At 39.3% G+C, this 14,405-nt stretch overlaps 1 protein-coding gene and 1 pseudogene across 2 annotated transcripts in view; one reads left to right on the top strand and one right to left on the bottom strand.

Annotated features, from left to right (window-relative positions):
* Positions 1-14,405, top strand: part of TMTC2 (transmembrane O-mannosyltransferase targeting cadherins 2) — a 395,147-nt gene that overhangs the window by 33,827 nt on the left and 346,915 nt on the right. The window lies entirely within an intron of this gene.
* Positions 11,885-14,184, bottom strand: LOC123844955 (small ribosomal subunit protein eS25-like; annotated as a pseudogene).

Raw genomic sequence — 14,405 nt, 5'->3', positions numbered from 1 at the left:
TTTTCTTTTCACTACTTTTCTACTTTTTTATTTTCTGTCAGCTTCCTAATACCTGGAGGTGTTTTCATTAAGTGTGAATTTATTTGTACTGAATATGAATTTTCTTTTGAGCAAGTAGTTTTAGAAAATTGAAATGATGATTTATGGATCACTGTTTTAGGATGAGTAGTTCACAAGATTTTTATTCTTATTTGAATAATATGTCACGAAAAATTGTTCTGGGTCTCTCTGCTGCTGTTAACTGGAAGTGGTTCCCAGTTGTTAAAAGTGCACACAGGTTGGGATGAAAAGCACAAAGGAAACCATAGATGTTGAATAGTATGCAGGAAGCATGCCGACCACATGATGATAATGGGATGGCAATGACACTTGTGATTCTTTTTCCTAGCAAAAAAAACACCCCAAAACCAAAAAAGCCAACATTACTTGAGTTTCTCATAGGTGCCAGGTATGGACCTAGGCACTTTATTCACACTGTTCCTCCGTAGATTTTCCAGTGACCCTGACAGGAAAGTTCTGTTGTTACCTGTATTTTACAGATAAAGAAAGTAAAGCCCCTGGACATTATGCAGTTTGCCCAGGTCACATAACTAAAAGTGCAAAGGCCGGATTTGAGCTCAGATTGTATCCTTTTAATCAGTTATACCATACTGCCTTTGAATTGCTGTGTATCCTTAGGAAAGCCCCTTTTCTTTCCTGATACGCAATTGAGTGACCTGTTAAATAAGGAAAGTCTGTTTCTTTGTCTCCCTTCTAGTTCTGATCTTTTGTGTTGGCTTTCTAAACAACACTTGTCACATTTATTTTATTTTTCCTTGTCAAAAGTAGAAAAAAATAGAGGAATTAAATTGCAGTTCTGGCACCTCAAGCATAGAATCAGCCTTAACCCTTTGTTATATTTTCTTCTAATCCTTTTCAATGTATGTATTGATTTATTTCTGCTGAGACTAAACCACACTACTTATTCATAGCCTTTTGCATTCTGCTTATTGGGCCTTTGGATTTTCTATTTTATTCTCTTGTATTGGTGTGACAGAAGCTTCTCCAGAGAGGCCTGGCATCCCATTCCCAAGACAGGGGATCCACAATGTAAAACAACAACCACAACATGTATTTTTAATTCAGGCTTTTACCCAGAACCCTGAGGAGGAGGACGAGAGATCACTCCCTAAGGCAGCTCCCAATGAAAATGTACCAGTGGCAGGAGAGTCCAATAAATCAAAAAAAAAAAAGGAATAAAATGAAATGGCAGAATACTAAGTTGCTGAACAAGTTGTAGCTGTTAAGCACTTTCATGTCTGTGTTGTGGTGTCTTTTTTTTTTTTTTTTTGGTGGTGTCTTCTTTTAACACTCATGATTAAGCATCTGATCTAGTGTTCATCTCCTCGTTAGCTGTTCTTCCTCTGGTAGCAGGTGGTCTCTAGCATTGACAACAACAGATTGGAGAAGCTGGGAGGGCCAGGTGCTCCTGGACTCCCGTGGCCCCTGATATCACTTACCCCATTGGAGTGCCTGGTTCTCTGCTGGCCCTCTGGTTGTTTGGCCGTTGCTGATAGACATGAAGGCCTCTTCTCTTTTATTTTGTGTACTCCCAGTGCTTGTTCTACAGTAGGAACTTTATTACCTAGAATTGGTTGAGAGTCTTTAACTTTCTTAATTTTTAGAAAAAGTTTGTTTTTATTAAAGTAATCCTTCTAATTTGAAATGTCAAAAGCACTGTAAGGCCTTTAATGAAAAACAGACTCCGCTTCACTCCCTGTTTTAGAGCTGTGTTTCCCCCAAAACGGCCATTCTCATCTCTTCGAGCTTTACTTCTGCTATGAGTATCTGTGTATTGAAACAATAAGAGGGTGGCCCTAAGCACTTCTCAGTTATGTGCCCTTCGAAAAGAGGTGGTGATGGGTCCGCAGCCTACAATGCTCTGTCCACTTTGGAAAACATGGACTTTCGTGGAGACAGATTTTCAGGTCTCCAGTAAATGCCTGTGACTATTGATCATTCTCTTTAGCCCATGTCCACGACAGAGATGAATACCCTTAGCACATTGTTTTGTCCAGTTGTGTAGCACATAAATTTTCTTTAGTGAGGGCGCGGTTTACAAGTGAGGCGGTTAAGTTATCTCAGAATCAGAGACAGAGGAACGAGAAAATAAATGTACAGAAGCCATCCTGAAAAGAAAGCTGTGCCTTGACGTCAGTACCCTTTACATTATTGTGGGCAGCTTCTCCTAAAATCCTAAAAGTGAGACCTACTTGGAAACGGTGGGTTACAAATTTCTAGGGAGGTAAAATGAAGAGGTGAGGCATAGAAACAACTCTTTTGTCTTTTCAAGTATATAAGGTATTCTGATTAATGTGTTTGCACGTGGAAAACTACTGCATTGAGAGTAGCTAGCAGCTTTTTCTAGTAGCTTGTGGAGAAGCAGACATCTTCAGGAAGGTAATTATTTTAAGTGCATCTGTAGCTATGTAATGCACACATGTGTTTGTGATTACAGTTGGCAAATTCAGATTCAAGTGCCAGATTTATCGGCGTTTATACGTTCAACAAATGAAAAGATCTATTTAGTCTTGGCTGCTGCCTTTACAAATGTGCGTTGTTTCAGAGTTTGCAAAAGCACATCACTTGATAGCTGTCATGTCACCACGTAAATTTGCTGTGGAACAAGCAGCACAGAAGACTGTGTTGGGTCACCTAACAGGCTTATCGCTGAACTGAGCAAATGTCACTTCGTAGGTTGCCAGCATGGGGCTCCAGAGTGTCTGGCCGTGTGGTGGTAAGACTTGGCATGTGAGTTCAGGGTGTTTTCTCATCTTTTAAAGAAAGAAAATTATACGTTAGTGAATACAGTAATATTTTCAGTAAGTAGAAATAACATGCTGTCAGGACATAATTTATGAGAAGTATTTAGTAGGCCATATACAAATTTTAGAACAGTGGGAATTTTTGGCTAGAAATTTATAACTGTTCGCTCTTAATGAAACTCCAGGCATTGGGGGCCTGCATTTAAATTCTTGATATGTATATTAATTTGTTTACTTATCAGTTTGTTGAGGTTTTAGGCTTTGGTATATATAACAGGCCTTTTTTTTTGGGCCGAGTCAAGAAAAATAACAAATGTAGGATTTCGTACAAGTAATGTCTTACATCAACAGTTTACTTCTGTGTGTGTACTGCAATTAGATTGCTGTGTAATCAGGAACTAGTAAACCAAGTAAGTGTGTGGCTGGCAAGGTTCTATTTTGTAAGGGATGGTTTATGTAATAAATGACTGAATGGCCCAGCTTCAGTTCCTGGATCGTGCTGATATACGCAGAAACAACATAGAGCCAATTCTTGATTAATAGAAAGTTTACCTAATTTGTAAGTCATGAGGGCTTCCCCATCGTTCTCCTTGTTCCTTGCCCACTCCCCTTCCCAACCTTATTTTCGTAACTGCTCAGAAAAGGTTTGGGTGGGAGAACGATGGGGAGTTATTTGGTTGGGATTTTGGCCCATATTTTGTGGAACCTAGGAATTATTCAAATGTTTTGCTGGTGTGAATTTTCAAAACTAGTTATATATGTATTTTAAAAAAATTATTCAGCTTTCTTTACCGAAAGCAATTTCCATTTGACCTGCATCCTACTTGTTCAGGAAATTTAAAATTCTCTATCATGCTTTCCTATTGATTCTTACACAGATTCTTGTCAGAGTAAATGTCTCAATGGGGCTTTTTTTTTTTTCTTTTTTTTTCCCCCTGGCGACCGTTTTCTGAAAGAACAGCTGTAACTTCCCTGCATTTTGGTGCTCATGATCTTTAAGACTCAGCGAACAATTGAACATGGTAGTTAGACACAGACAGATGAGGACTAATTTAGATTTCCAGCTGTGTGGAAGCATGGGTAGCTGTATTTCTGTAGGTCACACCTTTAAGTAATTTTATAGTTCTAATTTGGAATATTGCAGCACCTACCTAAAACACTGTTACCTGGAGCTTAGAAACTGATAAAACCTAGATTCCTCTTGGGTGTCATTCGAATAGGGTTAATTGCCCTAAGAGGACCTTTTTGGAAAGAGTTCCAAAGCATGGATACTAATATCAGCATCACTGCAAGATGTTAATGGGCTGCATTCACATAATTATAGCAATTAAAGTCATTGACTAATATGTAAGAAAACTTTAAGGATTTTATAATTTTTCTTGTTCTTAGAATCTATTTTCCTCAAAATACTTTCCATTTGTGAAGCACTTTCCCTTTTCATTATGCATATATAAATATAGTTAAAGCAAGCTGAATAATAGAAATGATGTCATTAAGAAAGGATGAATAATTTGGAGAAGATCATTTAAGTCTGCTGAATTATAAGTAATGAATTCCTGGCTGTGAGGTGAGGGTAGCATTTGTGTGTAAGGATACCAAAAGTCATCACAGATTTTAGTGCTACTTCAGTTCAGTAAACATGTATTGAGTACCTATTGTGTTACCAGGTATAAAAATTCTCTTAAATGTTTGGGATTCAAAGATGAATAAATACACAGTGTGCATTCCCCCTCTCCCCTTCTGCAGAGTGTGGAGTTATGGATGGAAGTCAACGTTAAGCAGCTAATTCAGTGATTTCAGTTTTCTTCTTGTATGTGTATGAGGGGGGTTAATGTACTTTTCTAGGAACTCCTTATAGGCAATCAGTCCATGTGATTAGTTTACTTCATATTCTTTCTTCTGGTAAGTGACATGCCTTTGAATATAACACTCTTAGAAGGTAGAAGTAGTTTTGAGGGAAGTTTCCTCAGAGATTATGATTTTGATTGTTATACCAATACCAAAGAAGAAGCTGGAAGACAGGACAATTGGAGTCCAGAGAAGTAAGGAACATGGCGACATGAAGGATATTTGGTCTGTCTTCTTTGTGGGGGATACAATGCCAAAGCCATTCTATATGTAAGCTTGTGTAGTTCTTTTTTTTTTTTTTTTTTTTTTAAAGATTTTATTTATTTATTTGACAGAGGGAACACAAGCAGGGGGAGTAGGAGAGGGAGAAGCAGGCTTCCCGCTGAGCAGGGAGCCCAATGCGGGGTTCGATCCCAGGACCCTGAGATCATGACCTGAGCCGAAGGCAGACGCCCAACGACTGAGCCACCCAGGTGCCCCAAGCTTGTGTAGTTCTTTATAGGTTATACAGTGAGGCTGAGCATATATCCAGGTCAATATCTCAAGTTTACATAGTTGTGGGACTGGTCTTTAAAAATGTGTGTTCCTTCAATTGCATACCAGGATATAAAATGGCAAATTTTAGCCCCCAGATATTCACTCAGGCCCATGTCAGGCGCACGTTGCTCTCCTCTCCTCACTGCTGTCAGTACCTTAAACTTTTATTAAAGAACTAGTGTGTGAATTCATCCAATTCTTCAACATCAGCTGGGTGCCTGTAATGTGTCTGGCCTTGGGCAAGTCATACCAAGATGTGTGGGTAAATCCTTAGTCTGATAATAAGGAGGTCAGATGAACAGATAATTGTCCTGCTTTGTGGTATTATGATGAAGTCATGCAGGGGTTGATATATAAGTTCTCTATTGCCTGTAAACAGTTACTGTAAGTCTGAGCAGGCTTGGTTGTGTTCTCTGCTGAGGATCTAACAAGGATAAAGTCTAGGGATCAACTGGGCTTTTCTCTGGAGGCTTTGGGAAAGATCTGTTTCCAAGCTCATTCCGGTTGTTGGCTGAATCCAGTTCCTTGTGGTTGTAGGTCTGAGGCTCCTGTTTTCTTGCTGTCAGCTGGTGGGCACTCTCTGTTTCCAGAGGTCACCCACATTCCTTCTCAGGAGGCTCTCTCCATCTTCAAAGGCAGCAGTGGTGTGTCAAATCCTTTGAATCTCTCCAACATCCCTTTCTATCATCAGCTGGAGAAAACTGCTTGCTGTTGAAGGGCTCACGTGATTAGATTAGGTTTACCATATAATCACTCCTTTGCCATAATCACAGGAGTGACACCAGGGGGTGGAGATCACGAGGGTCATCTTAGAATCCTGCCCACCGTAGTTGTTACTGGAAACAGAAGAAAGATTTAAAAATGGCTTCTTGGCGTTGGTGATCACTGAGCTGGAGGGACATACACTTGGGTTAAAGTCCAAGACTCCACTTACTGGCTTTGTCATTACTATCCAACTAATATTTACTCAGGGCCTGTGTTAGGAACAAGTCCGTGCACTGTCAGAGACTGACTTCTCAGTCCTAAAATAGGGGAGACTTATATTTACTTTGAAGGGTTCTTGTGAGAATTAGAGGTCATATAAATCACCTGACAAAGAGGGGTGCTCATCCATGGCACTATCAAGAGGAGTGTATTGGAAAGAGTCTGAGAGGAATTGCAGGTGGTAAGGAAGTACTGACAGAGGTTAATTTACATATTCTGTCTCTCATTCAGATGGTATTTATTGACTTCTAAATTGGAGGCTGAGACTAGGGTAAGTGAGGGAGATGCCTTGAACATGAAATTTTAGGGGGTGGGGAAGGGTAGTGCTCAAAACTCAGTAGTAAGATAAATGATATGCTAGGTAATACTTTAAAAATAAAATTAATGCAAAAAATCTATAATGAAGCAAGTATCAATATAAAGACTGCACTCCTTGTGCTGAGACATATTGTGCTTAGAGCCATATCTAAGGCAAAAGAACAGTCAGTAATACTTATAAAAAAGTAATTACTTAAAAAAGTAATTACTTAAAAAAAAAAAAAAAGCTTGTCTAAAATCATACAGCTCTTAACCACCATGCTAAACTGCCTCTCAATTTGAAAAAATGCAAGTTGCAAAATGCATGTTGTACGAACAATATGGTTCCATTTTAATAAGAACAATTTTATTTATTTATTTGGCAGAGACACAGTGAGAGAGGGAGCACAAGCAGGGGGAGTGGGAGAGGGAGAAGCAGGCTTCCTGCCGAGCAGGGAGCCCGATGTGGGACTCGATCCCAGGACCCTGGGATCATGACCCGAGCCGAAGGCAGATGCTTAACCGACTGAGCCACCCAGGCGCCTCTTAACTTTGATTTTTAAAAGTATTGTGTTAATTTCATCATCTGGATACCTGAGTTCTCAATTTCATGCTCTGGATGAAAGCCTTTCTCACCATACTCTAGCCCTGGCCCTGTTCACCTGGTATAAGGCTTTTCCTTTTTCTTTTGGGACCTTGGAAGTCAGCAGTAGAGCAAAGAAGTTAAATAAATGGTACACAAAATGTAATCAAAGTTAAACTTCACTTTGAAGATCATTTTGACTACATTTAAATACTATTTTAGGTTAGCATCCTGGAATTCTTCTCAGTACTTCTTCCATTTCCTCATTTATTAAAATAATGATCAATAATTGTCAAGACGATTAACTTATTTTAAAAAATATGTCCTATGTGTAAAGTATAGAATTATTATTTTTTTTTAATTTTGGAGTTGCTTTAAATATCTTTGAGTCTCAATAAAGTCCCATTAGAGTGTTCGTATAATAACACATCTGTCAGTTTTGACTTTTTTGTTTAATTCCTCTCTGATTTCAGTGGGTTTGTAATCGATGTTCTTTTTAGCTATTGCGTGCTGTTATGGTGCTTTCCAGTAATGCAAGTGTTTAGGGCAACTGCCACATAATAATCGGAATGACTATTTATTGCAAATCTATACTCCATTGTGTTTTCCTTCCATAGCCTTGTCAGAAAAGGCTAACATTTTCTATGGTCTGGGCATTATTCCCATGATGGATATTTAGTCCTATGATTACTATATTATTGTTAGCATTTTAACATTTCTGAGAAATACAAACCAAGATGCCACTTGTTATTTTCAATGTATGCCAAACAATAGACTTGACCTAGGAATAGATAGTTGGAAAAGGAAAACATTGCTTCTAGCTAATAGAAGATAAAATGAAGTCTTTGACTTTAGTGAAGATTGCAGTTATAGAGCTTTTAGGATATGGTAGAAAAATTTATTAATCTCCCTTTTCCCTTACTAGTGAACAAATGCCCCACACTTATACACTAATATACCCATGAATGATTTCAGACATTCTTAAATCATATAAAATGTAAGCAAGTAATAATCAGTTGGAATTTATGACCATAAAATAAAATGTCCATCAGGGGAGGTAGTATTAATTAATCTGAGGGAAATCTAATACTTCCATTTAAAAATTGTTCTGAATGGTTGGAAGCATTAAATAAAAATGCCATGAGTGTTTTCCTTAATAGAATTTTGACTAGAATTATAAAATTATGGTATTGTTTAATCTCCATCCTTTTGAGAAACTTAAGTCACATTGATGTAATGATAAATTTAAATAACAGTCAATATAATACTAATTTAGCCAAATTTCTTCCTATGTATTTTCAACTGAACGGTCTTTTTTTTTTTTTTTTTTAATAGGGAGCGAGAGAGAGTGGGGGGAGGGGCAAAGGGAGAGGGAGAGAGAGAATCTTAAGCAGACTCCATGGCTCAGCTTGGAGCCTGATGCGGAGCTTGATCTCAGTCCTGAGACCAGGACCTGAGCCAAAACCAAGAGTTGGATGCTTAACTGACTGAGCCACCCAGGTGCCCATCAACTGAACAGTCTTAGCACATGTTCTTTTTGTTGTTGTTTTTTGTTTTTTTAATGTCAGGTGTGAAATTGACACGGGTAGGAGAGTAATGTTAATAATTAAAATTGTCATGTGCAGCACTGTTTAGAAATGAATTTGAACCTATCCCCAAAGCATCCACATTGTGAAACTAGACCGTTCTGTTTACTGCTTTAAAGCAACCACTCTGTAGGGAACTTTTAAAAAATAGTCACATTATTAATCTATTTATTTAAAATGGCAAGCAGCTCTGTCTACCCTGGGAAAAGAGCAAGAAGTAGATGCCACTGTAAGCAACATAATAGGGTTGTTTCTTAGTTTTGTTGGTATCCATATGGCAAATAGTTCAGGAAATATAAATGTATAAATGGAAGTGAAAGATTAAAAACAGAATTTTCCAACTACAGATTTCATTGTTTTTTATTTATTTATTTTTAATTTTTATTTTTTTTAAAGATTTTATTTATTTGTTTGACACAGAGAGAGAGACAGCGAGAGAGGGAACACAAGCAGGGGGAATGGGAGAGGGAGAAGCAGGCTCCCCATTGAGCAAGGGGCCCGATGCAGGGCTCGATCCCAGGACGCTGGGATCATGACCTCAGCTGAAGGCAGACACTTAAAGACTGAGCCACCCAGGCACCCCAGATTTCATTATTTGTAAAGAAATCTGGGGTTGATTAAATCCATGATGCTCATGCTTTCCCAGGAACAATCTATTGTAGTAGCCAGAAACAACCTATTGAGCCTTTTTGTATGCTTTTTAAAGGAATTTTTTACCTTTCTAATGCCTAAATACCAGTGCCCAATGAGAGATATTTCCCTGATGTTTTTGAAAGGTTCACATTCAACAGAAAGTATCTTAGGCAGGGAGGTAGAATAATAAATATATGTTGGGAGAAGGGAAGAAAGTCCATTGGTGTGTAAAGCAAGCTTTAAATTCTTAACTTTGCCAGTAGTAATTTGCTAGGAGTCACTGGGTTACTGTAGTATTTTTATTTTTGTCTTTTTTAGAAATTTCTAATAGTTCCAGGTTAAACAAACTAGTATAAATCATTCGATCTAGTATGATTAGGTATTTTTTCCTTTCTCCTCATTTTACAAGTTTGAAAAGGACAAATGGCAGAAATTACTATGTTCCCTTAAAATAGCATCCAAGGGACAAACCTATATTATATTTAGTAAACAAATGAAAATGGCTTCATTATTCATAAAACTACACCTTTGCCAATGGGGAGTTGTTAGAGTAGATGCCATGGGGGAATTTATTTTTATCTTACTGTTTTAGCTACTTTATCAGAATTCTCTTCCTACCTTTCTGTTAGGTTAGGAAAATATTTCTTTTGATTTTGAATAAGAAGGGTGATCTCTTGTCTTTTAAATTTTGTGATCATTTACTGAGTGACAGACATTTGCATTCCAAATGAATGCGCAGAATTGTTAATAGTTACTTGTTTTTCTTCTTAAATAGACAGAAACAACAGGTTGGCTCTTGTGTTCATTTTAGTTTTCTAGTGTTTTTCAAGTTTTAATGCTGTCAGAGGAGTTTTGTTTAGGAACAGGGAACATTTTCCTCTGAGTCGCTTGGGATAAATTGTCTGTTGGCCTCGTAGGAAAACATAATAGTTGAAATTGCGCTCATTTGTATGAAGTGAGAATTCCAGATCATTTACCACCAAATATTTAAACATTTTGAGACTATTGGGGGTAAGAAGAACCAGTTATTATTATTATTATTTTTTTTTTGAACCAGTTATTATTGTTAGTTATTTTAATGTCAGCGGTAGCTGTTTTGATCAGTGTTGAAAAAAATTAGTGAAAGGATCCTTCGTCAGTCTTCTCTTTAGTTAAAAATGATACATAGAACGGTATTTGGTAAATGCTTGTCCTGTGGATGATTATGGCAGTGATTATAAGAATCATAGTGGCCAGTGTCTTAAACAGTGCCAGATATGTATTGAACACTATAGAAGTTGAGTAAGACATATTTCTGCCGTATAAGAGCTCAAATTCCCTCACCTCTTTGTGTGTAGATGTGACTACATGATTACCACAGTAACCCAACCCATCCCAGTGGCCAGTGGGATGTAAGTAGAAGAGATGTGTGTAACATGATAGGCATCATTTTCTTTCCTCTTTCCTGCTGGCTGGATGGTAGATGTGATGGTGGGACCAAGATGGCCCAAAAGCAGATGGCACGAATATAGCAGAGCAACGAGATAGGAGTCTGTCTGGGTCCTGTACTGTCAGGGACTGGTCATTTCTGGCACTGGACTATATATTATGCAGGTGGAATGAAATCCCATCTTGTTTATGTCACTGTTATTTTGGAATTTCCATTTATTTTTGCTGATCTTAATCCTATGCTAAGATCTAATGAGACAAATGTTGTAGTCATTGGTCAGGAAGCCAGCTAGGCTAAGTGAATTGAATAATGGATGAAACGACCATCTGTTAGGAATAGCTGGGGTATAATTAAGGCAGGAGTCCAGGGTTATCCATCTTTATGTGGACACGAGATGCTAGATAGGAATCCAGGAAGACTGACTCAGAAAACCTTAAAGAAAACAGTATTGGAAAGAGTACTACAGTTGGCTTTACAAAGCCTGTTATCATGCAGCCAGTATTGCTGCTGACTGTTTGGTGAGCCCTCTCAAACCATGAGGGTACTTTTGATTGTTACAAAGAGAGAATGAGGGCGCCTGGGTGGCTCAGTCGGTTAAGCGACTGCCTTCGGCTCAGGTCATGATCCTGGAGTTCCGGGATCGAGTCCCACATCGGGCTCCCTGCTCGGCAGGGAGTCTGCTTCTCCCTCTGACTCTCCCCCCTCTCATGCTCTCTCTATCTCATTGTCTCTCTCAAATAAATAAATAAAATCTTTAAAAAAACAAAAAACCCCCAAAAAACAAACAAAAACAAAAACAACAACAACAAAAAAAACAAAGATAGAATGGAACATGTGTGGTGACCTGCTTTGTAAACCATGTTCTGGGTAATTAGCACATTGAGCAGGTACAACGTATAGGATGAAATCATAATGCAAATTTAATCATAAAGCAAATTGTGCTTCTTGCTATCCACTTAAACTGTATTCAGAAGGTAAAGTTTATTCCCTGTTTTTAATGAAAATTCTAGCAAAATACAAATCAAAAGAAATATTTTCCTAAGTCAGAGAACTTGCTAGTTCGCGGGTACTAGAAAGCCTTATAATTCCTTTAAATTGCAATTATAGTCTCATTTGGGAAAGAAATCTTTTTCTTTTTTAAATAAAATTTTATTTTCCAAAATGTACAGTTGGTGGGAACTGTTTATGCATCTTCCCCAGCAGGTGGGGTCATCTCCACCCTTGGCGTTTCTGGTGTAAATGACTTGAGCTCTGTGCTTTGAAGCCAGTTTAATAAGTCCTTTCCTAAGGAGCTCCTGAAGGGCTGCGCTGCGCTCCTGAAGAACCTCGAATCTCCAGTCTCTGAGACAGCAGCTGGAGTTATAAGCTTGGAGTTGGGGAACTTTCTTACAGAGTTTGTCCTATGTTGCTTTGTCAAACAAGACAAACCAGGTTATTGATCTTGTCTCGAACTTTGCCTTTGGACCACTTCGTTTTGGCCTCACCACCACATTTGTTCACTGGGTCTTTGTCTTTTTTGGCCGACTTTCAGGCATCTTTCTTCTCCTTGTCATCCTTGGGTAAGCACGGGGAAGCTGGGAGAGCAGCGGCCACCCTTGTAGCCTTGCCAAGATGTTGGACCAAAAAAAAGGTTGGGAGGTTAATCTTTGTCTCTGGTAGACATGTACAAGGGAGTTTGCATTCTGGAAGGGTGGATGTGATGGGCTTTCATTCATTGAACAAATACTTATTGAACACCTACTATGTAGCAAGCATAGTTCTAGGCTGGAGAGTAAAGCACGTAACAAGACAGAAGCTCCTGCTTCTTGGAGCATCCTTCTACTGGCTACTGCTTTCTTCCTTGCTAATTTTGTCTCCATTTACTAGCTGCTGTCATAGACTCTTCTGAGATACAAGAACAGTATGAAGTGTCCACAGGAAAGTTCTTTTTTTGGGTTGTGGATTTCACACTGGCTTTGCACACTTCGGATCCAGCAGATTCTCAGAGCTGACTCGTTTTATTTGGTCTTGGGTGTGTCTCTGAATCCATCAGAGCCTTCCCTGCTGGGGTCCTCTGACCACAGCTCCCCTGGACTGTTTTGTTTTTCCCTCGGGCTGGCACTTTCCCATCAGCCCTTGCTTTTTGGGGATCTATATCATGGTCTCTCTCTATTGGTGACCCTGCCTGGTGGTCTTCTTATAAAGGGTTTGGAATGGCTCCAAGCTGGCTCTTTCGCCATATCCACTGCTAATCCGCATCTTTGATGTCCTTTTAGAAAGGCAAACTGTCCAGTGCTTCCCAGATACAGCATTCTCCTGTGTGGCAGCAGGCCCCCTGATATTTCTTTGGTTGGGGACACTAGTAAATTGTGGCTTCCAACTCTGGGGCAATATAATAAGCTTTCAAAGTGCCCTTGAGGTTCCTTTCCATTGAAGGGAAAGAGGTGGCACTCACCCCTATTCTCCTTAGTCTGTCTGTTACCTGACACTTTTGTACCCACTGAATCAGCAAGGGGTCAAATACTTCTGTGATGCCTCCTTGGAAATTTGCATTTTGGTTTACACCTCCCGGTGTATCTGATATTTATCATCTGAGGTCTGAACTAAAACTCTTATTTTAATATCCAGTTACACATACTTTTCAAATATAAAAAGTTGTTTATTTGTATTCTCTCTCAGGAGGGCTTTCCTAGGGGTAGCATTGCTGCTTTTGAATTTCAGTGCTTGACTAAATTACTTCATCTTGGCCCAGATGTGTGAAAAAATGGGAACTTTTTATTACTCTGTTAACTGATCAGGCCTTCTATGCTTCCTGGATAGTAGGGAAGGGACCGCTACAAAGTCAAGTAGAAGAAACGGTGCAACAGAATTAAATTGTATCTTTAGGTGAAATGGGGAGACTCTCAGGTTTTTCTTCCTGTGTGCTCTCCTTCAAGAGGTCATGTGAGTGTATGGGGGGAGAAAGTGGGACATGGGGTGGAAGGGGGAGATGGGGTCTTTAGGTCTGCATGAAGCCCTTGGAATTCTCATCTGTTCCTGTGGCTGCTATTAATGGGATCAGGACAAGTGATTACTGAGATGCCAGTAGTTTTGTCTTTCTCAGGAGGGAACCTGGACCAATCTTTTTATTTGGATCCTAGTACTCTCCTTTCGGTCTGCATGTATTTCTTAACATTTATATTTCCCCTCTGAGGTCGCAGAAAATTCTGGGTTCTCTGTGTCCCTTGTGGAGACCTTCATGAATCTAGTATGGCCAAAGGTGGTTGTTAATGCCCCACCTTTTGGCTTGGATCTTCGGGCATGTCTCCTCATTCTTGCAGAGTGGTTGCTACCCTTGGGACTGTCAGGTCCGTGTTCTGAGCAAAGAGAGTGGGGGAGGCAAAGCATAGAAAGGGGCACATCTGCCAGGTCTTTAAAACTGTTCTTATTTATAGAGGCAACATAAACTTTTACAGAACTCCCACCGGCAAACCTACTTACTTCTCCTGTGTCAAAAAGCACCATGTAGTGACCCTTCTCTGGAATGTGGCTGGGAGCAGGGGGCAGATGAAGGTTGGGGCTGACACCAGCAGGACCCACACAAATATTAAGTCTCAGCTCAGATAGCTATTTTCCCATCTGAAACCCAACTCTGAAAGTGCCCTCTACTGTATATCGGAAAAAGATCATGTTTCAGGCTAATGAAACTAGTAATTTAACTTTCTAAAGAGGGAAGTTCATACGTA

This window comes from Mirounga angustirostris, unplaced genomic scaffold (genome assembly GCF_029215605.1).
Source record: "Mirounga angustirostris isolate CCGP_5_RB_7025 unplaced genomic scaffold, mMirAng1.0.hap1 SCAF_5, whole genome shotgun sequence".
Lineage (NCBI taxonomy): Eukaryota > Metazoa > Chordata > Mammalia > Carnivora > Phocidae > Mirounga > Mirounga angustirostris.
This window is presented reverse-complemented; position numbering and strand designations above follow the sequence as displayed.